General features: G+C 34.7%; 1 protein-coding gene across 1 annotated transcript in view; it reads left to right on the top strand.

Moving 5' to 3' along the window:
* The first annotated feature begins 527 nt into the window (after positions 1–527).
* Positions 528–26,870, top strand: part of LOC145680337 (fatty acid synthase-like) — a 248,780-nt gene continuing 222,437 nt past the window's right edge. Inside the window, exon 1 of the mRNA XM_081750725.1 lies at positions 528–660. The gene's annotated coding sequence lies outside the window, so the exon portion shown is untranslated. The remainder of the gene's footprint in view (positions 661–26,870) is intronic.

The raw sequence follows: 26,870 nt of genomic DNA, 5'->3' as shown, positions 1-26,870 counted from the left end.
AATTTATTTTGAATGTTTTCGATTTTGTTTATATACCTCTTACTATTAGAACCCCGTATTTATTGTCCATCTTCTTATGACAGGGACACACAAACTACTCGTATTAATTACAGAAAAAAAAAACTTCGATATCTCAGAAACTCTGAAATTTAAAAACTATATAAAATGACCAACGGCAACTCTTTTTTGTTGTACTGTAGATAAAAAGCTTTCCCGGTGAATGGAAAACAACGAATTGTGTAAATTTTTGCCTCATATAGGAAGTAAATAACGAGTACACATATGTACGTACCAAAAAAGAACAACAAAACTAATACGACAACCTAGATAATCACAATATAGTGCAATTCAGTGTGGTGGGTGCAGCATGAGGTGGTCTTCGTCTGGGTTAATCGGAAGAAGGAAACGCCACAGACTACTTCCAACTTGTTTTTAAAACTTTCACTGGGTCAACTTCCGGAGTTTCCCTTTTTTTTTAACTCCCTCCTTTCTTCGTTGTCTTCTTCTTTTAACCAAATCTTCAGTTTCTGAGATCATTTCTGAGAACACTTCTAGTTCACAAACGCACAATGTTCAGAGTGTTTCATTCTTAAAAGCGTATGTAAACGAAAGTGAATGTGTGTGTAAACAGTGATTTCTTATAGTGTCTTTGATTCGAAGGTGAGTTCTTTCTCTTGAAAAAAACCTGTTTGTTACGCTGATCTTAGTACTTATGTAAGCAACTGGACCATAAATATTCAGAAATTTTTAAGTCGTGAGTGACCTTGAAATGCTAATATATAACTTGTACTAATATGACATCTTTACTTAATTACAAGTGTGCTAAGAGTATGCGTTCACTGTTGTGAACATGATTTTGAGTTTAGCGTCCCTTTGAGATGACGTGGATTTATAGCTTAGCGTAGGATCTGAACTACATTTGATCCTGCCGGGAATTGAACTCAGGTCTTCCCACGCCAAGACACGCACTCTAACCACTTAGCCACGAAGGAGCTCACTGTTGTGAGCATGTATGTCAACGTTAGGAAAGAACAAGCACCGAAAAACACAATGTATTATTAAATAGCGAATGTTTGTAAATACATGTACTATGAGTGTACAACAAAAATAAAGAAACAAGCTGTTTCAGGCAGATATAAAATTTCGGTAGGTGTGTAGATAAAGGGATCCTCGGCTTTTCGGTTTAAATTTGATCACAATGTGTTCCTGAGGTCCAAATACTGTTTTCATAAAATTTCAGACAGCGAAAACCTCAAACAGATGCCCAAAACTACGACGTATATACCATCTATGGGCAGAAATCTGAGGAACACATTGTGATCAAATTTAAGGGGGGGGGGGCAGACTACTAAATATTTTTCAATAGCTAACAATTTTTCTTTTGCCACTTTTTCGTAAGTGAAAAGAGATAATGAAATGTAACTTACATCAGTAATAGACAATGTTATTCTCAGTGATGAAAATTTTCCGGAAAATTTTCCGATTCATAAAAACATACTCCACATATTCCTACATCGTTGTTTAGCCGTGATGTGAGATGGAAAATTTTCTTCTATATTTTTCCGGAAAATTTTCCGTTCTTAACAAATATCAGTGATCAAGTAACAATTCGTCAGCATTCATAAAATTGATTGAATTCATATATAGAAATATTAAAAAGTGAATGATCGTTTAAAGAATCTGAAAATTTTCATGGCTTAGACAATTTTCAGTACTATGTAGGAACAAGTGGAACAATTTTTCATGAATCGAAAAATTGTCTGTCCCGTACGGTGATGAAAATTTTCCGGAAAATTTTCCTATTCATAAAAACACACTCCACTTATTCCTACATCGTTTTTTAGGCGTGGTGTGAGGTGGAAAATTTTCTTGTATATTTTCCGGAAAATGTTCCGTTCTTAACAAACATCAATGATCAAGTAACAATTCGTCAGTATTCATAAAATCGATTGAATTCATATATAGAAATGTTAAAAATTGAAAGATCGTTTAAAGAATCTGAAAATCTCCATGGCTTAGACAATTTTCAGTACTATGTAGGAACAAGTGGAACAATTTTACATGAATCGAAAAATTGTCTGTCCTGTACAGTGATGAAAAGTTTCCGGAAAATTTTGAAACGGAAAATTTTCTGATTCGTATAAACATACTCCACTTATTCCTACATCGTTTTTTAGCCGTGATGTGAGGTGGAAAATTTTCTTCTATATTTTTCCGGAAAATTTTCCGTTCTTAACAAATATCAGCGATCAAGTAACAATTCGTCAGTATTTATAAAATTGATTGAATTCATATATAGAAATGTTAAAAAGTGAATGATCGTTTAAAGAATCTGAAAATTTTCATGGCTTAGACAATTTTCAGTACTATGTAGGAACAAGTGGAACAATTTTTCATGAATCGAAAAATTGTCTGTCCCGTACGTGAATGAAAAATTGTTTACCTTGTTCCTACATAGTACTGAAAATTGTCTGAGCCATGAAAATTTTCAGATTCTTTAAACGATCTTTCACTTTTTAACATTTCTATACATGAATTCAATCAATTTCATGATTCCTGAAGAATTGTTACTTGATTATTGATATTTTTTAGAACGGAAAATTTTTCGGAAAAATATAGCGGAAAATTTTCCGCGGAAAATTTTTCACCTCACATCACTAGTTATCCTACACCCGAAAATACGAATCGGAAGAATTGTCATTGTTGCCATCCATAGAAATTACAGTGTGACCAGAATTTGAATTACCCAAAAATCTAGGCTATGGCAGCGACTAGAAAAATGAACTCAACGACAATTGATGACTTATCATGCTGTCTGTGTTCCTTGTTAATTACTTTTTAAATACTATTTGTATTTTATTCTACTGATAATTAAAAATTATTTATTTTGTACTCTTTATTACAAAATAAATACTATTTAAAAAGTAGTTAAAAAGAAACACAGACAACATGATAAGTCATCAATTGCCGTTGAGTTCATTTTTCTAGTCGCTGCCATTACCTAGATTTTTGGGTAATTCAAATTCTGCTCTCACTGTAATTTCTATGGATGGCAACATTGAAAATTCTTTCGATTCTTATTTTAGGGTGTAGAATGACATTATCTATTACTAAGGTAAGTTAAATTCATTATCTCTCTTCACTTACGGAAAACTGGCAAAAGAAAAATTGTTAACTTTTGAAAAATATTTAGTAGTCTGCCCCCTTAAACTATAAAAGTCGCGGTTTTTTAATCTACCCTTTCCATATATGGTAAATTCCATCGTAATTTTGGGCAACATTTTGAGGTTTCTGCATTCTGAAATTTTCTGAAAATACTATTTGGGACCTGAGAAACACATTGTGGTCAAATTTGAATCGAAATGAAGCAGGCCCTTTTATCTACAACACACCTACCAAAGTTTCAGTTTAGTCATTGGTTTTAAGAAGGATATGAAGACCCAAAAATGGAAAAATGACTTCTTGCAGTTTACATTATCTTCTGCAATATTTCTGAGCTTCGCTCTACATGTGAGGGGTGTAGTACAGGGAAGAACGCGCGGAAGAAGGTCCACCGGGCCTGGCTCCGGACTCCCCTGAAAATTTCCTCACTCAATATACATTTGTACACTTTCTCAATAAAAATCTACTTGTTTAACAGAAAAGTGATTGATGTAGCATGAACATTTGATTTGTGCTCTTTTTCTTTATATATATATATATATATATATATATATATATATATATATATATATATATATATATATATATATATATATATATATATATATATATATATATATATATACACAATTTAGTTCTATAATTTTGCTGAAGATATAGATGCAAATATTTTACAATTACTTATCAATTACAATTACTTTAATATGGATTCAGTACCGTAAGAATAAGTTCCAAATACTTTCTTTTTAATATGGATTTAGTACCGCAAGAATAAGTTCGAAGCATTTTCTTTTTAATATGGATTCAGTACCGTAAGAATAAGTTCCAAATATTTTCTTTTTAATATGGATTCAGTACCGTAAGAATAAGTTCCAAGTATTTTCTTTTTAATATGGATTTAGTACCGCAAGAATAAGTTCGAAGCATTTTCTTTTTAATATGGATTTAGTACCGTAAGAATAAGTTCCGAATATTTTCTTTTTAATATGGATTTAGTACCGCAAGAATAAGTTCGAAGCATTTTCTTTTTAATATGGATTCAGTACCGTAAGAATAAGTTCCAAATATTTTCTTTTTAATATGGATTCAGTACCGTAAGAATAAGTTCCAAGTATTTTCTTTTTAATATTGATTCAGTACCGTAAGAATAAGTTCCAAGTATTTTCTTTTTAATATTGATTCAGTACCGTAAGAATAAGTTCCAAGTATTTTCTTTTTATTATAGATTCAGTACCACAAGAATAAGTTCCAAGTATTTTCTTTTTAATATGGATTCAGTACCACAAGAATAAGTTCAATCTCCGACTTTATTCGTCTATTGCAATCGGAAGTAGTAGAAACGTCGCATGGCTTTTGCTCGTACTGATTTTCTACTCGTTGCTGTTAACAGCAAATCAAGAAAAGATTAATAAATGCGGAAAAAAATTGAAATTGCTTTTTCTTCATTTTTGACCGAAACAAAATGACACATATTTTAGATATTAATATTTGAAATGAAAGGAAAACAACAAGTTTTATAGGTGCTGTTGCACTTAACTGTTATTTATTTCCTGTTGAATTATACGGCGTCATTACATGTTTTGTTCATTTCTTTGAAAGGCGGATATTTTTGAAAAATAACTTTTTTAATTTTCAACTTGCTTCCAATTACAGGATATGATATTATACGAATGATATAATTTCCTGCTATATTACAGGAAAGATCGTCGTGTTAATTGAAATATAATTTGTTTGAAGCATGAAAGGAAATATAATTTCATTTACATTTTTCTATTCGTGTTTCATTCTTCCATGGATGCAGAAGTTCTTTTATTGATTTTTTTTCTCTTTCAGAGAATTTTATTTTAGTTTCATACTTTTGTTCTATTGTTTATGCGCCTAATGACGCCTATTACGAAACTGTAATAAAAATTTTCCAAATGCATATACTGTGCGAGTTATGTGAATATACAGGGTGCCCAGAAAATCCGTTTCCAGCTCTAGAATCGCAAACGGTGAGACAGATACCAAAACAGGAAAACACGTATTTGAACATTTTAAAAATACAGCGTATCAAAAGAAAAGTGTTGTCCCAGGGCCACCCGCCGGGTCCCAGGCGGGGTCCAACTCAAAAATTGCATATGATAAGGGAGCCAAGTAGCATATCGTTGGAAACGTGTTGGGAAATGAAAGAAGACGGAACAAGTCTCGATTCTCTAAAATTACCCTGTGCAAAATGGCGACTAGTCAAAATGTCAGCAAAAACGTCATTGTAAAGTCTATGATCACCCCAGAAATCTGAAACGGCGAGGAAGATGTCAAAACAGGAAAATACGTGTGTCATCAATGTACAATGATTGAAAGTAAAAACATTTGTCTCAGGGTCCTCCACACGGTCCCAGACGGGGTCGTACTCAAAATGGCAAGGGAGGTCAAATAGCAGATCGTTGGAAACTGTTGCGATATGAAAGAAGATGGAACAAGTCTCGACTCTAAAATTAAACTGTGCAAACTGGCGGCCAGTTAAAATGCACATCCTCATTTCGATTCTCCGAGCTCATTCGCTTTCCATTTTGCAATCGACACTGAGAAATTTGCACGTATTTGCTGTTCCAGGTGCAAGAAAGTTCTTTTGTTTGAATCATTTTATACTTGATAATCCAAACAACGAGCATAAGTACCACTATTGTACACTATATGTTATCTAGTCAGTTCTATGCTCAAAGATGTCAAATGTTATTTCTTTTCTTTTCTTTATTTCTTATTTTTCTTTTATTATATTTATTTATTTATTTATTTATTCATTTACACATTACAGGTCCCAAAGAAAAGAATCTCACAATAGGGGCATTCCTTTCTTTCCGTTGAGTACAAGAATTTAAGTGAAAACAAACTAAAACCCGACTACAGAAAGAAGAACTAAAAAGAAAGATGTTTGCACAGTGTTATCGTAGAGCGTCCAGACTTAATTCATCTACTTTCATTTAACAACAGCTTTCCAACGATATGCTACTTGATCCCCCTTATTATTTGAAAATTTTGAGTAGGGCCCCGTCTGGACCCTGGGAGAAATATGTTTACTTTCAATCATTGTACTTTTGAAATGATGACACACGTGTTTTCCTGTTTTGACATCTGTCTCACTGTTTCAGTTTTTTTTTGGGGGGGGGGAGTCATAAACTTTACAATGACGTTTTTCTGACATTTTGACCAGTCGCCATTTTGCACAGCGTAATTTCATTTCCCAAACGTTTCCAACGACGTATTACTTTGACCCCCTTACCATTTGCAATTTTTGAGTTGGACCCCGCCTGGAATCCGGTGGGTGGCCCTGAGACAACACTTTTCGCTTTGATACGCTGTATTGTACTTTTAAAATGACCAAACACGTGTCATCCTGTTTTGGCATCTGTCTCACTGTTTGCGATTCTAGAGGTGGAAACGGATTTTCTGGGCACCCTGTATATTCATATAACTTACACAGAATATGAATTCGGAAACTTTTTATTTCGGTTTCGTAATAGGTGTCATTAGTTCTTCCGATTGGTGTATAAGCCATCTTCCACTTCGTTATATAATCTCCCTCTCTTCCCTTGCAAGTTTGACAGGCCAAGGTGCTAAAAGGTCAACTCAATTCCATAGTTTTTAATTATACGTATCTCAATTTCATACTAACAAAAAAAAAAGAAGAGTATTATATTTCAACTTTAAGTAACTACTGGCAATTAGTTATTAGAAAGCTGCTAAGAAAACCAAATTTGAAGAAGGGAAAAATTTTTACAATATCGTGGACAGGCGTTCGACTAATCAGAGATAAGGGTTTATTCACATTTTCCAGTTTTGGCTAAGGATTGCCAACTCTGCAAAATAAAATATCGATATCTGCTCACAACCTTCAAAACAGATAAAGAATAATTGAATTTTAAACGTTGGAACATATAGTTCGGCCGTATAAAAATACCGATCAGCAGACAACATACCGGTTAGTTGTCAACGATAGTCTTGGCCAATCATAATCAAGCATTTGTTTGCATCTTTCAGGCGTGTCCTCTATCCTTTCACTCTTCCATAAGTTATCCTGATATTTAGGTATCCACAATAGTTAGTATTCTTAAATGCTGTAAGAAAGATTGGTGCGCAATTTTGCTATGTTCAAAGTTTGGATATGTAAAAAAATGTTGTTTCGCTGTAAATAAATAAAAAAGTACAAGATTAGAAAGTGTAACTATTAATTCTCCTATGATTATTTGTATGCTCTTGAACAAGTCACGACGACATTCTTCTTTCGGAGAAAAGTCACGAAATTTACGAACAGGCAATCATCACGATGGGCTCAAACCACGGAACCAGTACTACTTTCCGTTACAATATCGATTCTCACAGAGTAAATACGAAAACAGAAGGCAATAAACTTCTTCTTTTTACATGTGGATTCAGTTTCTAACATGTGGATTCAGTTCTTATTTTTCTACTGAAGCCAGAAGTAGAAGAGCAAACTAATACAAATTCCGGTTTCAGTATTGATCCATTTATAGTAATAATTGTAAGAGACAGTGATAAACTATTTTTGATATGGATTCAGTGTCTGGAGGACAGGTTCCATCTGTGACCTTATTTTAGAATTCAATCTGCCTATCACAATCGGTAGTTATAGACCTAGTATTTCCGGTTTAAGTATTGAAATGAAGGATGTTAAAAAATAGAGGATCTGCTTATACGTATCTTCATCCTATGAACTCAATTATGCCAGAAAACAACTGAGCATCGTCTGAGCCGGCAGATCTGATTGGACACGTTCTTTCTCGCTATGATTGATGGCTCGAAACATTTCGATCTTACTGGTACGGAGCGGGCACAGTAGGTGTTGTGAAACTGTGACGTATGGCTTCACGATTTTGTTGTATCGGCAGATCCTCTATTTTATAATACTAGCTGAACCTCCGCTCTCTACACAGCGCATCATTCGCATATGAGCATAAATCTCCTTCTCATTCCTCACAACATATGTACATGTCCCTTTACAGACACAAGTGAAAAACGTCTTGATTTTAAAAAAAATCGGCAAGGGGTGTCATAAAGGGGAGATTTTTTCGATTATTTTTTCTCAATATCTCGCACCGTTTGCAAGATTTGAGCCTACTTCGGTTGGAGTTTCTAATTCATGTATGACCAGTGTTTTCTTTCTTTTTGCATGCAGTATGTAATAAGCAAATACATTACATGTACAATTAATTATAATGTCAGTTATATATGGTGTTCATTGGGCAAAACACTCAAAACATAAAGATTTATCTTAAGACTCGAGAAATGGTTATCCTTCCTTTTTCATTATTATTTGGCCATGGAACAAACGCCTGAGACATATACAACCTCAATATACAACATTGTGGTGTTGAAATGTATAACGCATAAGATATGATGCTTTAGTTTTTTTTTAAATTTCAACGACTCCAGTGTACCCTTAAAAAATGTAATAGAGAAATAATGGCCATGTTTTTTTTTTAAATATTCAATTAGAACTGGACAATCTACGCAAAATTTCCAATCGATCAGTGAAAACGTCATCTTTCTAGCGCCTGTAGTTTCCGAGATCTCATTGTCGAAAGGATTGGCCACAAACATAAAAACATAGTTTAAAAGAACTCGGAAGATGGAAGCACAATTCACATGCATTGATTTTAGAGAAGGCTTATTAAAATACAAAGGCTTTGAACAACAACTTTATATCATAAACTTTATGAAAAAGATATAGGTAACTAATTTAGACTATTTAAAGTACAAATACTTAAAATGTTTGTCTCTGTTAAACGTGAAATCACACATAACTGTAAATGAAAGATTTGAAAGCCAAAGTTATAGGTTGGAGCTCAGGCGCTTTTAATTGCTATTGTAGCATTTTAATAGATAGATCATTGATTGAAATCGTGGAGTTTGAAAGTTACCGTAGTTTCTTATTGTGGAACGAAACTCACTTGTTTCATTAGCACAACAATTAATATAATATTAAGAAATGATAATTTTTCATTAAGTAGAATGCACGCCACTGTTAGAAATACAAGTGTCACTGTTGATAGTACACGTGTCACTGTTGACAGTATATTTGTCACTATTAGGAGTGGTGGCTCAATGATAGAGTGTTCACCTCTGGTGCGTGAGGTCTTTGGTTCCATCCCAGCTCGCGCCAACTGAACTTTGTGGTAAATAAATACAGTGTGCATGTGTTATCTCGGAGTTCTTCCACTTTCTTCTTCCACCATTTTCATTCATTACTCATCACCGTCTTCTTTAACCTAGCCGGCATAACTGTGGGACGTAAAACGTAACGATTTCATTTCATTTCAGTAATTCGAGCACTAAGCAGGAGTAAAAGTGAGGGGGAACGTGGGGAACTCCGTCCCCCACCTCGACAAAATATGTACGGAGTCCCCCCAGTTCCTAAAAAGACTACAATGGGCAAAGATAGGCAGGAGGAACGGCGTGACGTCATGCCGCTACCTTTTCAGATCCACTTTTACCCCTAGCACTAAGTACAATATTTCGATATTAGTTTGTATTTATTTTTATAACTAATATATTTACTGGTATAATTACTAACATATTTACTGGTATATACTTCTGGTATAATTATCACATTACATTTGAGTATTCTTAATATGTGTAACCTCTCTGTAACGGACACTTCTCATTTAGGAGAAATAATCTCGGGTCCAATATTAATTGGTTTCACTGTATTCAGTGGTGCCCACCCCCTCATGTCCATGACGCACCCCCCCTCAATTGTCTATCCGTAGGTGTTCTTCCATGAAAAAAAAATCTTTTCGATTAATTTTTACATCCCCTCAAACATATTTATATCGATTTTTAACCCCCCAAATATTTCAATGACGCACTTTGCGTCATAGCCCCCCTTTGTGGGCACCCCTGCTGTATTTGAAATATTTGACAGAAGATCAACCAGCAACAGTGTAATCAGTAGTAGATAGCATGGAAGAATACTAGCATGGAAGATAGCATGGAAGATTGTTGAATAATTCTCTTCAGCTTATTTCCTTCATGACGTGAAGCTATCTGTCAGATAACCAGCTTTCGTTAACCACGTACTACGCGCAACATAGTTTGGAAGTCTAAAAAGCTCCCCGATGTAGCCAGGAAAATAACGTCCTTTCTAGTGATAGTAGATATTTATACACAATCATTTCCGCTCCTAGTTTATTATTATATGCAGGAAAATGACTTATTTTAGTTATAAAAAAATCTTTATTGAGTATAGGACACATTGCACTGTTATTTGCGGCAAACAGTGCTTGCGAACCTATTAGAGTGCTTGGAAGACGAGTATTGAACCCGGAAACTGAAACAGCTTTTCGCAAATATGCTGTGGCTTCTCATTATTTAAAGTCATTACGTAATCATTGCTTTATCAGAAACAAGAAAATGGTTCCGTTTTATTTCTCAACTTTCTCCATGCAATTTGTGGTCATATTTTAAAAAATATTAAGAAAAGATTTTTTGTCACTTATCTTCCTGGTATAAGAATATATTTTGTGGTTATGTCTCAAAGCTATGAAGAATTTGATCGCTGAACTCTTTAGGAAACGCTCATATGGGCATATTTTGCGAGCGTCTCTTTCCAGCACTAAGTCTGTATGAGACGTGGACCAAGATACGTAACTAGAGGGTGGATAGATGGACTCAACTCCGTGCGATCTACAGTTTTAGATATCCAAACTGTGCTATGCATAAGTGTCGGAGAACGGCTGTGTCCGTGTGTCCTTCTGTTGACAGATATGAGAGTAAAAATGGTTAGAAATATTGAGAAGCGGTTGTATGTAATCGATTCAGCGTCCAAAAAATAGATTCCAACTCCTTCATTAACCCTCTATTCAAACCAGAAGTGGTTGAAATTAACTATTTCCGATTTCAAAGGTTTTTTTTTTTCCTTTTGCCGCAGAACAAAACCAGTAACTGATAGCGAGAAATGCTTTTCTATCTTTCTTTCTTCTTCTTCTTCTTTTCCTTCGTTAAGCCTCTATTCAAACCAGAAGTGGTAGAACTCTGGTTTCAACGTTGATCGTCATAGAACAGAAACGGTAATACATAGTAAGAAGCGTATCCTTGCAAATAATCCAGTGTCTCAAGACAATATGCCATTACTATCGGCATCATTCTATTTGAACCGGAAGTGGTTCAAATTTACGATTACTTCCAGTTTCAATACTGCTTTCCATACAGCAAAAATAGTAACAAAGTAGCAAGAAACTTTTTTTTTTTTTACATTCAATTCTATATCTCAAGAGAGCATGTCATTATCTCATTTTTTACATTCAATTCTATATCTCAAGAGAGCATGCACAATGCTCTACCAAAACCGGAAATGGTTGAAATTTACTAGTATTTCAGGTTTCAATACTGATATCCATGGAGGAAAAATGAAAAAAAAAAAAAAAAAAAAAAACGAGATACTTTACATTCTGTAATTTCCCACGAAAACAGCTTTTTTTTGAGTGAACGAACTTAGTAACAAAATTCACACTAGCAGAAGTGCTTTCATAATCTATTTGTGATTTTTTACACTACTTTTTGTTGAATTTCAACCTGTAAAGACTCTTCAAAATAGAATGAAGCGAAGAACTTTTGATACCGCGTTTGATAACTTTGCCAGCCATTTTCTGATGATTGTCTTTCGTAAAGAAAGGTTATTTACCGAATCGCAACATTAAAACCCAGTATGTTTGTTTGGAAACTACATTTTGTTCCTCGCAACCACTTATAAATACGTAATTTATGCCACACTTTATTATTCCTCATAATCAGAGTTGATTTAACGTTTAAGCAAAATAATGCCGTGCTTAGAGCATCAAAGAAAGGGGACACCACTGAAAATTTCTCATAGTCTAATTTACCGTGGTCCATGGGACATGTAGTGGAATACTGCAAATGGTGCAGCTGGATTAGGATCCGCAAAAACGATCCAACATTAACTGAAACAAAAAAATACGTATAGATATATATATACCATAGTAGTAAGAGCACTCAGAGAGTACAGACCTTCGCCAAGGATAATAAAATTGAAGGAAAAAAATATCCTCACATAGTATAAATAAAAGCAAGGGGAACTTTGTATGCATCTGTGAAATTTGTACACTTTCTCTGCAATCGTGTTTTAAAAAAAACTCGTCAAACACAAAATCTTCTTGGCGGTAATAATAATAATAATAATAATAATAATAATAATAATAATAATAATAATAATAATAATAATAATAATAATAATAATAATAATAATAATAGAAATGAAAGAGGTAAAGACTGAAGATCTGATGAAAGACCGATTTTTTTAAAAAAAAATAGAAAAAATAGAGTTGATTTTAACGTCCCTTTCAGCAGCTAGGCTATATGAGAGGGAAAAAATAAATTATCATATAAATAAAAGTGAAAGTATACAAAAATAAACACTATTTCCCATGGTGCTATGAGTTCTCTTTAATTTTATTTTATTTTGTGGTTTATTATTGTTTATATTTCGAATCACATTTATAAGGGGTACTAAAAACTTTTAAGTGCTTAGGGTCTCTGCGTTTCTAAATCCGGTCCTGTTTATAATTGTCATGTCCGTGTAATAAGAAAGAATATATATATATTTACAAACTTAGTTGTTTGGCAAGTGTACACAAGGACAACAACACTGGTTTGTTACTGAAATGAGGAAGAGCATTATTTGATGTCACTGACCCTGGTCATTAAAAAATATTTTAGGTAAGTAAATATAAATTAATGGATTGTGTATATAATGCTTCTCTTACAAAAGGATTACATAACAATGAGGAATGTATATTGTTTGTTATTATTAGTTTGCATTTAGTAGGGCTATATGCTGCAGGAAATAAAGAAGTTTCTGAGGCTTTAGACTTTCCTTGTGAGGTAATAGGTTTTATCAGTATAATTTTCATTTTTTTTTTTTTTTTTTACGCTGACATATTCTCAATCTGCACCTAAATTAAGTAAGATCTAAATATCTTTCTTAGAGGAAGATTAGTGTCGACACGTCGATTTTGAATGTGACTAAATCGATAAATCGAAAATGTTGTCAAAAGTGTGTTAGTTACGCGTACAATAAAGATATTATCTAATGCAATTACATTGTATTATATTAGATAACATAATAAATTCAAATCAAATGCATCTAAGATCGTATTATTAAAATTACTTTATTATCTCGATTATTTCATAATTCGAGTTGAATACTGGTAAAAAGATATTTTTATGATCATACGATTATTTTGTTGCGTGTATTATTATAGTCGATTGCCAAAAAGAAATTTCTTTTCTAGCTATTGATGAAACATACGTAGCTATTCTGATTTATTTTTAGAATGAGTACTTATCTTTTTATATACATCGGAAAGAAAACTATACTTTGTTTTTTTAAAGTTAATTTAAAACTCACTATCAGTGCAATTCATTGTATAATATTTATGAAATACGAAATCACTTTCTGATGATTACGAACAAATGTGGTATAATTTATGCTCAATGTGATAAACACCAGCAAGCTTCGATGTTATTTTATTTCGAATTCAAGTCTTACGTAAATAATAATTACAATGGTTTCTTGTTCATTACACTTTCGGCATTTAAATTATATTATGTACAGAGGGACGAATATATAACATTGGGATTTAGTATTTGAAATTACGTAATTCTCAATCTGGATACCCAGATAACATCCGGTGTTCAGTTAATCTATCGGATGTTCGTATTATGTCCACGGAATATTTATAAGATTCCTAATGAATTAGATAAGATAGATATAAGATAATCTAGATGGAGCTTTTCTTCTCAAAATTTTAATCTAAATGTACAGGGTGTCCATAAAATTACTATCATATTTTAAAGTGGTATAAGGCCGCTTTGGATAATCGTATTTAAATGAAATTTGTCACACTGAGGAAAAAATGTAGGTGGCGTACTTAAAAAGATAGGTTACATGCGTAATTCCTGTAGTTTTTGGACTCAACGTACAGCAGACGTATTTTGCGCTGCAGATCTTTTATAGTTTGTTGATATGCTAACGTTTAAAACGCCAAAAAATACCATATTTTGAAAAATGCTTACTATGGTTTCATATGGTCCATAGTTGCTTGTTGAAATAGTAAAGACGAACATTACATATACACTTCCACTAAGCGACAATTGAGCAGAGAAGGACTATATTGACCGCTGTAAACATTTTTCAAAGAATGGCATTTTTACCTTTTTTAAAGCCAGCATATCTATACCTCGTATAAGGTATAGATAACTTCAAAAATTGGAAAACTACTTTCTCTTTCAAATTTTTGTCACTAGATTCGCCATGTATGTCTACACTTTCCAAACAAAACTAATATCTTGCCTCGCCTTCCACATTGTTGTTTATACTATGCAATATATGTATCAAATTGTCTGTTTTGCTTTCAATTTTAAGAATTGTAAATTGTCATATCATCTGTAGTACCTCTCAGACCTCAATTCAACTGTCGTCAAATTTTATTCTATGCTTTATGCTAGGGGTGGCCACATTTTTTCGAAAAATAGCTTTTTTGAAAACGAAAAACGAAAAATTTTTCGAAAAACGAATTTTTTTCTGAAAACGAAAAACGAAAAACGATTTTTTTTCGAAAAAAACGAAAAATGAATTTTCCGAAAATCGAAAAAACAAATTTTTCGATAAAGGCTATCCCTACTTTATGCAAGAGTACATCTGATGCAAGGCGAGACAGTTCTCGTGCCAAAATAATAGGATCACAGTAAATGCTTACAGAAATCCGTGGTGTTCGAAAACTTTTGAGCGGTAGTGTACATAAACTGCTTTAGACAACATATATGGAGAACATTTATTATTATGTTCAAAATATTCGTGTAATTAGATAGATAGAGTACAATTTAGTTAGCAGTATTAGTGATACATCAGCATAATTATGTGTCTTTATGATGTTTACGAACACCTTAAGGAATATTGTGAAATTGGGTTATCTCTCTCAACATGTATACCCCGATTTGAAGTTTTTTTTTTTTGTTTGTAAATTATTCATTTTAGATTCTTAAAATTACTGAAAGAAAAAAATGTCTTTAGATATATTTCTTTAGATATATTACCTAGGTAGAAACAAAAACATCGATCTTCTGATTGATACTAAATTCAACAGCCTCGCCTTTTTTTTTTTTTTTTTGGGGGGGGGGATGGGTGGAGAATGGGCAGCATTGAAAAAGTGGGGCACCTCTACCAAACATTTTCTATATCGTTGTTCGCCAAATTTATGAAGCTTCTGGGCTCCGCGCCATTTTTAAATCCTACTCTGAGCTATCAACTAAAAGAACTACCAACTTAAATAAATAAATAAATCTTACATTTGTATGTTGCCTATAAACTTACATTTCTAGTAAAAATGAATTCAAACTATCCAAGTTAGCAAATATCTAATATGCACACGAAAAACATAACTCCAAAGCGTATACAATTAAGAGTCTTCATCCCGGCGAAATTAAAATACATCTAATTTTACAGTAATTATGTGATATCTTCAAATAGATAAAAGATAATTGAAATATGGAACAAGAGCGGCCTAGACAATATTATTTTGCGTGAGGTACCGTTATCACAAGTCACTTAGTGGCTTTCCGTTTTCAGCTGTTTAGAAACGCGAAAATAAATGCCGATTATCAAAATGGCTCGAAATCGAAAGCAGATAAGTGAGTCGTCATAACGGTTTCTTATGTAAAATAATATTGTCTAGGGCGCTCTTGTTCCACATTTCGATTATATTTTATCTATTTGAAGATATTACATAATTACTGTAAAATTATCGGTATTTTAATTTCGCCGGGATGAAGAGGCTGACAATGGCAGGTGGAGGGGGGGAGAAGAAACGAGCAGTTGTTGTCCTCAGCGCCCCCTGTCGTTTGCGTCAGCTCAATGGGAGAATCAAGGTTAGCCAACTGCAGCGTTAACGTGATCTACCGAAAATGTCTCTGCGAGCTACTATAGTGCGTCCAGTAAGAGAACGTCTCTGACAGCTCGCAGTGACATTGCCACTACTCGCGTGTCAAGGTTTTTTTCGGTGCAACTGTAGTGGCAATTTAATTAATGGTGTAAGACAGAGTGATCGTGGTTGGTAACACTGGTATCAAAGTAGGGGCTGCAATGTCCCACCGCATGTGGTGAGAAACGTCAGAGACCATCTCTTGTTGGCCGTGCTATAATAGCTCGCGATCGATGGTTTGGCGATCATTGCTCTATATATTAATAAATTCGTAATGTTGTGTATCCAGTTATAAAAACGAGAATGCAAATTGAAAGATTAGTTTCACTTTTTTATAATTATTTTAGCGTGCTAATGTTGTTTATTTATTTTTAAAACTTTTTTTTTTTTCACGTTCTCATCATACATTTAACGTAAGTATTAAATAACTTTAACCTTCGGGCAGGCGCGTCTGTTTCAGTCACACGAACGGGCACGCGCCACCACTGTATGCGTCATCTAAAAGAAACCTTGGAACTATAAAGTGCAAAATACTTGTTTCTTTGTACTGTACGTAGAAACCGATTGTCAATTGTCAGAATGTACAATTAAATATTAACCGAGAAAAAAAAAAAAGAAAGAAAGAGTGATTTGATTTCACATTAAATAAACGACAAGATCTACTATTTTTAACAACAACAAAATAACACAGCTCTTCACTATGTAATTCACCCCCGGAGGAAACCAAAATAATACGTCTATAATATAATAATAAATAGAATAGTGCCGTGTGAAAATAATATGTGTCTCTCCGAATACTAATTGTGCCGCCTCCTGGAACATTTTCTGAAAGAAACACTGGTTACAAACTGTTGAGAAAAAGCTTTAAAATATATGACATAGCCTATACCATAAATCCATGAAATATATGAAGTAAATCGCACACACAATATAGTATAGGTAGTGCTGCACAAAATCAAGATGTGGCTTTGAAACAAAAACATTAAAACACAGAACACATTGATTAAAAAAAAAAAAAAAAACTATTGAAACAAAATGGAAACACAGTAAACCTGAAATGCAATTTGTTCACATGACAAAGACTCGTTCATAGTCTTGCTCAGTCTTGTCTATCAATTCTCATCCTTATAGTCATCATCAACATTTGCAGATTCAATGCGGTTTCAGCATAAACCTTCCCGAAGAGAATGAATTTTGCAAACGTGCTTCGCATGTTTGCTGTACTTGACTGTTCTGTTATTCCATTTATTATCTCCACATAAATGACACGGTCCAGCTCTTCTCTCAGCTGTTCCCTATATTTTTGCCTGGAGCAAGGTAACATCTTTAGGCACACTCTTAGGCACTAGGGGTGTTCGATAAGGCTGAGGACCTATCGAACTTCGGGAGTGAAAATTTATCGAGTTGTCATCGGTTACTCGAAACCGTTTGAGTATTTGAAATTATCGAAACTTCGAGTATTATCGAAGTTTCGGGTATTATCGACATTTCGATTATTATAGAAGTTTCGGGTATTATCGACATTTCGAGTATTATCGAAGTTTTGGGTATTATCAAAAGTAGTGATGGACACTTCGGTTCCTTCACCTCTCCAATGATTTCTTCTTGCAGCCAAACTAATCAAACAACTTTTTTCGTCTCATAAGTTATTGCAAAGTTGTATTTGTCGAAATCATATATAAAATTATTTTTCTGCGTGCCCCGTTATTGGCGCAATCGGCAAAGTGACTATTAGTAGACTAATGGTGTCTTGGGTTCCAATTCCATTTGGGTGATGCATGTTTTCTCTTTCCTCTTTCTCTCTTCTGACACACTGCTTAAACCTTGTACAGATCTGTGGGGAAAAAACTTTTTCTTCACTTCATTGCTAAGGAGAGGTTTTAATATGAACACCCTGCATATATGTAATACATATTATATACAACTATGATAACCTCGAATGCATTGTTTCTTCCGAACACTCCGATAACTCCGAACTTTTCAAAATATTAAAGCGATTCGACAAATGCGATCATATTGATATTTCTGTATTTGCTGCTTTCAAACAATTTGAGACTCTCGAACAGTTCGAATGTCTCGAAGTTGTCTAATGTTTCTTACATTTCGAGTGCCTCAAACACACTCGGCACTTGAACATTTCGGGAGTCTCGAGCATTTCGAGAGTCTCAATCATTTCGGGAGTCTCGAAAGTTCGATAATTCGATAAAATTAAAATTCTTTATCGATGAAACGGTTTTGAAATTTTATCGAATTGTTATCGATTACTCGATCATAGGAACAGCCCTATTAGGCACTTGTAACGCTCTCACGAAAGTGACTGTTCATCAGTTGAAATGACAAGGAGTTTAGAAGATATCTCTGTCGAACTACTTTGTCTGGGTAGTTATTTAAAAAAAAAAAATATCCTGACAAGTTAAACGAAGTGAAAAGAACATGCTATATGCTTTATAATCCTGGATGTTGAGTAGGATGCACATATTTTGTCCCTTTAGTACTGTTATAATCAAGATTTATGACCGATTTATTAGTGGGGGCATCAACCTCATCGGAATCATGCATAGTTAATGGCAGCAAAACGGCTTTATTGGGTTTTGTCATCACAAAACAAGCGTTATATCATACTGAAATGCATAAAGACACGAAATAAACCTCTCTTAACTTCATTGGCAGCAACTCCGGAGGTATTTCTCTCTTATTCTTTTTTAGAAATGAAATGAAATGAAATTGTGAGTTTTACGTCCCACGGTTATGCCGGTGAGGCTAAAGGAGACGGTGATAATGAGTAATGAATGAAATGGTGGAATGAAGAAAGTGGGAGGAAACGGGAGAACCCCGAGAAAACCCACGCACACGGTGTTTGTCCACCACAAAGTATATTCTTTTTTAGAGTAGCCATTAAAATGATCCCATTTTCAAGCAAGTAAAAAGCTAACGGTAACTGCTGTAATAATTATCTGTAGTTAGATTGCGATAGGAAGTTTTGATAGGGTTGGTTAGTCTATTCACCACATCAAATGCTGTGGCACAATTCAGCAGTTCATGTATAAAATGTTTTGCTGTGACATAGCTTACACTTTTTCAACCTGTATTTAGCGGAATTTTTTGGGTATATATTGCACAAAACCACCACGTTCACGAAATAATAGTAACATTTCGTCGACTGTGACGAACTCACCAAGACTACAAACTTGTTGAGACTTGTTGACGAATCAATTATGCATGTCTCGAATTGCTGTGATCCTGTCAGTCTCTTTTCTCTTCTTTTGTGTTCTTATATCATCAAATCTTTGACAGCGTAACAAGGAAAAAAAAAAGTTTGTAACTGAATGCAGAACGCAGAATTAACATACTTGTTCCATCATTGTCATTCCACAATTCATGACAATCACTATGTTTTCTCTTTTTTGATTCCTATGAGAAATAACACGCCAATCTAAGTAATAATTTCTGATCGCTTAGTACTTTTACAGTCCCTGTCTCTCAAATAGTGCGTGGTCCAATTTTGTTTGTCGATAAAAAATGTTAGTATTTCCTGTAATTAAGCCAAACCATTTCGAGATCAATAATTTTACAAAAAGCATCCATTTCCCTGGTAGTGTCTCTTTCCGCTTGTTTCGGACCAGGAAAAACTAACTTTTATTATGTTCTTCGTTTTCGTCTTTCCCTGAGATTCTGTTAGTCTACTGCACCAAATACTTTCTAAATCTTTACCAACGAAAAACGTGAAATTATTGTCTTCTTCAGAAATACCACCGACGTCCATAGCATCTTCATCCTCCGAGTCAGCTGATTGAACTGATTCGCCTCCATCGAACTGATACTCCACATTTTCTTCTTCGAATTCTTTTTCTATATCAGACTCATCCAAGGATGTCATAAAATAGAGGATCTGCCTATACAACAAAATCTTGAAGCCATACGTCACAGTTTCACCCCCCCTTCCCCCAATCTGCCCATTCCGTCCAATAAGATCACAATGTTTTGAGCCAATATTCATAGCGGAAACAAAAGTAGCCAATCAGACGATGGCAGAAACGAGAGTAGCCAATCAGACGTCACGATGCTCAGTTGTTTTTTGGTTTCATTAAATTAATAGGATGAAGATACATATGGGCAGGTCCTCTATTTTGTAATATCCTTGGAATTATCAATATTTTCTTCTTTCTCCTCATCAAACAATTCATGAAGAAAACGCAGAGTATCTTTATCTGTTTCAAAACGTGCCCTGGAACATGCCAAAAAAATCAATGAAAGCTAAAATCAAAGAAAAAAGTTTACGGTTCTGAAAAAAAAAAGCGATATCATACAAATGTTCAAAACATTCCACTAAAATCATTCCCTTGTGCTTAGTTGACAACTGATAATATGATAGTAATTAAATTTATTCTATATAATGTAAAAGAGCTATTTTTTTGTACTTGAGCTTTAAAAATTATATATTCTGTTCGTAATTTCTCATTTATAAATTACATATGAAAGATAATTATATGTATAAATGCAAATTTGATTATTATATTACTTTTCACGTGCAAATACGCAATTATTACCTCATCATTAGCCTTCGGATAGTTATGCATTTTACATGTTACATATGCAAATACATATTTATCATATATTTTAAAGAAGATATTGCATATTTTCTTGTAGCTGTCTTTTTAACGCACATTCTATGGTTTCTGGTTCAAACAAGGCCACAATTTGTAAGTCAAGATGGAAATATGACTCGTTCATCGTTGATTTCTAATCAAAATGTCCCTACTGGGAAGAAAATTCAATTTTTGTACAATTTTCTAACTGGTTCAGTGATCTTGACTTGCTACGAAATATCATTGATTGAATTCCTTGCAATGCAGGGGTAAAAGTGGATCTGAAAAGGTAGGGGGACGCTTGACGACACGAAGAACCACGTGCCTATCTTTGCCCATTGTAATTTGTTTGAAAGCAAGGGGATGCCAAAGATATTTTTTTGGAAGTGGGAGGAGACGACGTCCGCCAGCGTTCCCCCTTAGTTTTACCCCTGTTGCAACGGAATGTAGTTCAAACAAGGGTCACCTTTATCTATTGATGAGATCACTCCAGCAGTTTTGAAGGGGTAGGTAAGCTAGTTATATACCGTAAATACGCACGTAATTTTCGCCCTCGCACAATTTTCGCATCCCAATTGTGAAGGGCATTTTCTGTATATTTTATTTTCCTCGCGTAATTTGCGCACGCGGAAACTTTTTGTAAAACAGCATTTTCCCAGGAATCAATTACGGTAGCTAATGAACAATTGGCAACGCAGCAAAGCCATTGTTGTAAGGTAAGAAACCACACGACTTCTTAATCAATTTTTTAATGTTATTTTTCTACAAATTTAGAATTAGTTGTTTGTTGTCAATTCTTGCTACAAAGAAAACGTGTACCGGTGTTTTCGTGTTATTTTGACTGGGGAAAAAATTAGATGATGTTCACTTATGTGGCTAATTTTTTTCCCCGCATAATTTACGCACCCTTGTTTCAAAACAACTTTTTTCGTCTAAAAAAGAGCGAAAATTACGCGAGTAAATACGGTACTTTCTCTGTCAGACTGTAGTTCTACATGCCGAAAGAAAAGAGATCGTCGTTCACTACATTGATTAAATGCGTATGTTAAAGAATTTGAAGACATTACTTCAGATGGATTAGTGTTATTTTGTAAGTTTTGTGAAATTACAGTGGTTACGAGAAAGAAGTTTCAAGTAACTCAACATCTAATGACTTCAAGGTATGCAAAAAGCAAGGAAATGAAAATTAAAAACAAGGAACAACAGACTAATCAAATTATCAATTAACAAATCAGGACCTCCACGATCTCAGTTCAGCGAAGTTTGTGTCGGGCTATGGTGTCTCAGCAAATATTAAATTGGCAAAACTCAAATATAAGAAATTTGCTGAATGTTTAGAAAAAAATATACTAAACAGCTATTATAAGATGAATCTATCCTAAGAAAAAATTACATTGCGATGTTATACAGTGAAACTTGAAGAGTTACGAAAGAAAGCAACGTATCTGGGTTTCTTTGGATGAAACCATTGATTCTCAGCAAATGAGCGTGGGAAATTTTGTGTTCGGCAGGTGTTGGTTTTAGAACTGAAGTGACGAAAGTTCGAATATGTGTTTTCAAAGGACTCCGGCCACAGCTTTCTACAGCAAATTGATTCAATTTACGGCGGCAGGGTAAATGTGGGTAATGTTTCCGAACAAACGTGCGTGTCAGATGTTAGAAGATTACAACATTCACCTATTGTTTCGTGCTATGTGGAAAGTGTTTTCGGAATATAAAAATATTCTTCAAGATAATAGACATATGTTCACTTTTGAACATTTGAGACAGTGTATTGTTATCAAGTGCAACAATAAGCAGTGACCCTCCGTATTTACCCCCTTCCCCGAAAAGACTGCAAATGAAATCATTATAGTTAGTGTAACAGAAAACTCGAGCTGTAAAATAATAATAAAAAAAATGCCAGTGAAATAATTGTTCTTAAAGGTATAAGTACCAGGCCGGTAGCCAGCCCAAAAATGTAGCGGGGGCCCGGCTGAAGTTAGGGGGGGAGGCGATCCAACCATATTATAATTCATTTGCAAGCCTACCGTGAAAATTTTAGGGGCAAGAAAAATTTAGGGGGCCTGGCCCCCCTAGACCCCCCTGGATACGGGCCTGGTACATACAATCAAGTAAGGTAAACATGGAACTTTAAATGTGTACTTTTTGATTAAGAATAATAAACAAGTGTTCTTAAAAAACACGTTATTCAAAGTCATTTCTGTTATATCTCTTACATTTTAGTATTATACTTTTAGTTTGAAAAGACATATTTGGGAAAATTTAAATGCATGTTTAGATGCACATTATTATGGCGATTTTAATTACATATTTGCATGCCTATTTTGAGGTGTTTTAGTGCATAACTATCCGAAGCCTACTTATCACCCACCCTGTAGTGTAGATAGGATTGGGTTTCGGGGGGGGGGAAATCCAACAGTGGTTTCGGTTACTTCTCTATTTGGTTATATGCTTTAGAACAGTGCTATTCAACTTTTTCTTTTTTTTTTCTCGCGTACCCTTAAACACAGTTCGCCATCCAATAGGCCTTTTCATTTCGAGATTAGTTCAAATCTCACGAGCTCATTCATGGCTACGCCACTGTTCCCAGTGTAGAAACACGTAGCCAGCAAAAAAATATTCAGGTAGTGTCTAAGTTTTGCATAAATTTACATTTTAGACAATATACATAAAATTATGTATAAAATTACATTAAAGTTACAAACTTGTTACTGGTACGAAACCCCAGGAAACACGGGTTCCTGAGGCCTGCAGTCAGTCACAAAAGTCTGGGAGGCTATAATGAAGTTAGGGGGTCACGTAAAGAAATTAGAGGGCCAAGTCTGATTTTTCTCTATAATAATCATAATGATTACTACAGATTACAGGGGCCAAGGAAATTTAGTGAGACTTGGCCGCCATGCCGTCTCGTAGCTGCGGGTTTGGTCCTGCTACGTCCCTACCAACGTGTTTCCTCTAGTTTTCAATTGAGAATATATTTACAACTATTATTAAAACGTAATTCAGATAAGAAAATCTGAAGGATGATAAGCATTATACTTACAAGACAGGCGCGCGCCGCATTGGGTGCTACAAAACTCAACTACCCCATTGAATGCTCGATTGCCACACACAGAACCCGAAACGACTCAAAACGACACAAAAATGCATGTCTTCAAATTTGGACATACTTTAATGTGTACAAATGAATTGCCTTCTAATGGTGAACATAAGGAAATATGTCGATTTTTTGACATTACGGATATGGCCGCCATGAATATAAAAAATGTGAGCAACTATAGCATGTCAAAATGATCTACTGCCTTGTTTTCATTAGTTTTGACGGATTAGTATGTTATGTTTTGATCACTGGGGCAATGTCTGAGATGATATATTTGTACGTCAAAAATTTATACACATGCGCGAGGCGGTTGTCGTTTTCTCTTGTTATCAGTGTTACCAATGTAGCACTTTGTCGCTTGATCTAGAAATTTTTAAGGATATTTTTATCAAAAACAATTGATTCGTGTATATTGTTAGAATAGTTATGTAGCACCTTGTCTAGTGACTAAACTACCATTATTTCCACTAAAATTAATATTTCTAGCGTCTTCTTGCAGTGTGTTTAGTGACAGTATTATTCACGTTGTTGGCAGTATGTTTAGTATCATTACAACATGTGTGTGTGCCCTATTACGGACAGGTTTGACATATATTTTTTTATGCCATACCTTGTACTTCGGGCTCTGTGTGCACTAACAGCAATATTGCCAAACCGAGTTAAAAAGTTCCCTCGTGTCGGTTCAAACTTTCCCTCGTCCCTTATAAAACTCCTATGCTCTGAAAATTGTTAGCATCGTACGTTCACAAAAAAACACCACAAGCGCAAGTGCTAATTACGTGTCTAATTAATTATATCACACATGAATTTACAATTTTAATTTTATCTTATTCTACATAATGCGAAGACAATTCATTTACCAATAAAATTTCTATGATGTTTACACTCCTTGCTACCACACAATTTGTATTAAATTTTGTTTGTTGTTATGCTCTAGGTGTCGTCTCGTAACATCAAATGTTGTACAGTTAATATTTTCTGCCTAAAATGAGAAGCTAACCACATAAATTGCATTTAGCGGGTCATTGCTTATTTTATTTCTTTTGGATGTTTTAACGTAATCGAAAGCAGAAAATATTCTTTCAGCTTCCGCGGTGGAACGTGGAAGGTGCAATACTAGTTTAGCAAGTTTTCTAAATTTGGGAATTTCAAATTACTATTGAAATCACTAACGGTAGTAATTGTTAAGTAGGTTATTCAGTCAAATTATGTAGTAGGAAGTCTCTGGATAGTGTCACTCAACAGTTGTATATTTTTTTCTTCTAGAGTATTTTAAATCCCCACGTTTTTCAGCTTTTTAAATAATATTTTCCCTTTTTCACACATAAAATTCTGGCCTGATTTTCCCCTGATATGGAAAATTTCCCTCGAATTGGCATCACTAACTGACAACCGCCAGTGAGTGCCTGGTGGAAATATCATGAATTAGGAATTCTTAAAGTATTAAGACGCTCCGTCAGAGGACTTACGTACAAACAAACAAACAAAAAGCCATACGGAGTTCGGCGGCGCGCTCGCCCGAAGACAAAATTCATTTAGGAGGTTAGGAAGTCGTTTGGGAGAATGATCCCCATTTTCCCTCGTGTGACTACAGGTCTGATTAGATGGATACCTCTTCCACTGTTGCAGCAGTTTCCAACTTTCTTTACCTGGCACCCCCTTCGGAAACCCCTGCATTGTACACGACCTCTTCCTTCCCGTCCGTTGTTCTACATGATTTTACTCTTACCCCTTCTGCGATATCAATACAGCTAATTGAATTTTCAAATCTTCAATAATAATAATAATAATAATAATAATAATAATAATAATAATAATATTCTCACCAATTTATATTTATTTGCATCAAGACTTCTGGACATCATTGTAGTGTAGTATTATTTTATACTCAATAATTATTTTATGTTTGTGGCCTCGAATGGCTAGTAGCTAACGCTCTTGCCTTTAGTGCGAGTGATCCCGGGTTCGACTCCGGGTGGGGACACTAGGTCGAAAAAGTGTAACAGTTTTTCCAGGCCAACTATCTTCAGTGAGGTTGATAAGAGTACACTTTGTGCAGAACATTCATAGAAACCGATATTTAAACTAGTCCTGCGGGGCTTCTAAACCTCTTCACTCGCTCAGCTATGTTTAGTTAAGTAACACTGGAGATCTTACATTTCCAAGATTGCTGAGAAATTAAAATATACCCAAAATCACTTTTTCCTGCACAAAGTGCACTCTTACCGTGAGGTTTTGGCTGGGTTTCCCTCATTCACTACCATGCAAATGCCAGGATGGTACCTATCATAAATAATCCCAGGTCGCTTCCTTCTTCCCCAATCCTTTCTTCCTTCCCTTTCAGCAGATAGTGTGCTCGCCAAGGGGACGTCATCCCTTATATACGTGATGGGCTTAGTGGCTATAGATGCCGACAACTCAGAAATCTAATCCTAATCCCCTAATTATTTTGTGTTTGTACGGCATTATTCAGGGCCGGTTTAAGGGAGGAGCTTAGGAGGGCTATAGCCCCGGGCCTCCATTCTGATCAAAATCTCAACTGGCTATCTAAAAAGAATCATGAAGATACAATCATCACCATAAAATACGGTAAAATATGAAACTTATTTCCTTAACTTTCCTATTGTACTTTCACAAAAGTATATTAGGTGAAGTCAGCAGGGGGCCACATATTTTTTCCAGCCCCGGGCCTCCAGATGGGTTAATTCAGCCCTGGCATTATTTTAAAGCATCTTTGTTGCGACACTCGTAATATTTGTAATTACGAATGTAGTTTATTTCCATCAGTAGCTTACGGCCTCCTTTGTCTGTTCCTCACGCTTTTCAGGGGATACCCCCAGGTTGGGAACCACTGCACTATTAAGGTAGCGGAATAGGACATACAGATATTGTAGATAAAACGTAGAAACAATTAAATATAAATGCCTGTCGTTAGAGAAGGAAGGTGAAAGTGTTTTAATGTACTGTGTATATATAAACATACTGTACATACAACGATATGTAACAGTTAAAACATAAAAG

This window comes from Thermobia domestica, chromosome 3 (assembly GCF_964235325.1).
Source record: "Thermobia domestica chromosome 3, izTheDome1.hap1.1, whole genome shotgun sequence".
Lineage (NCBI taxonomy): Eukaryota > Metazoa > Arthropoda > Insecta > Zygentoma > Lepismatidae > Thermobia > Thermobia domestica.
This window is presented reverse-complemented; position numbering and strand designations above follow the sequence as displayed.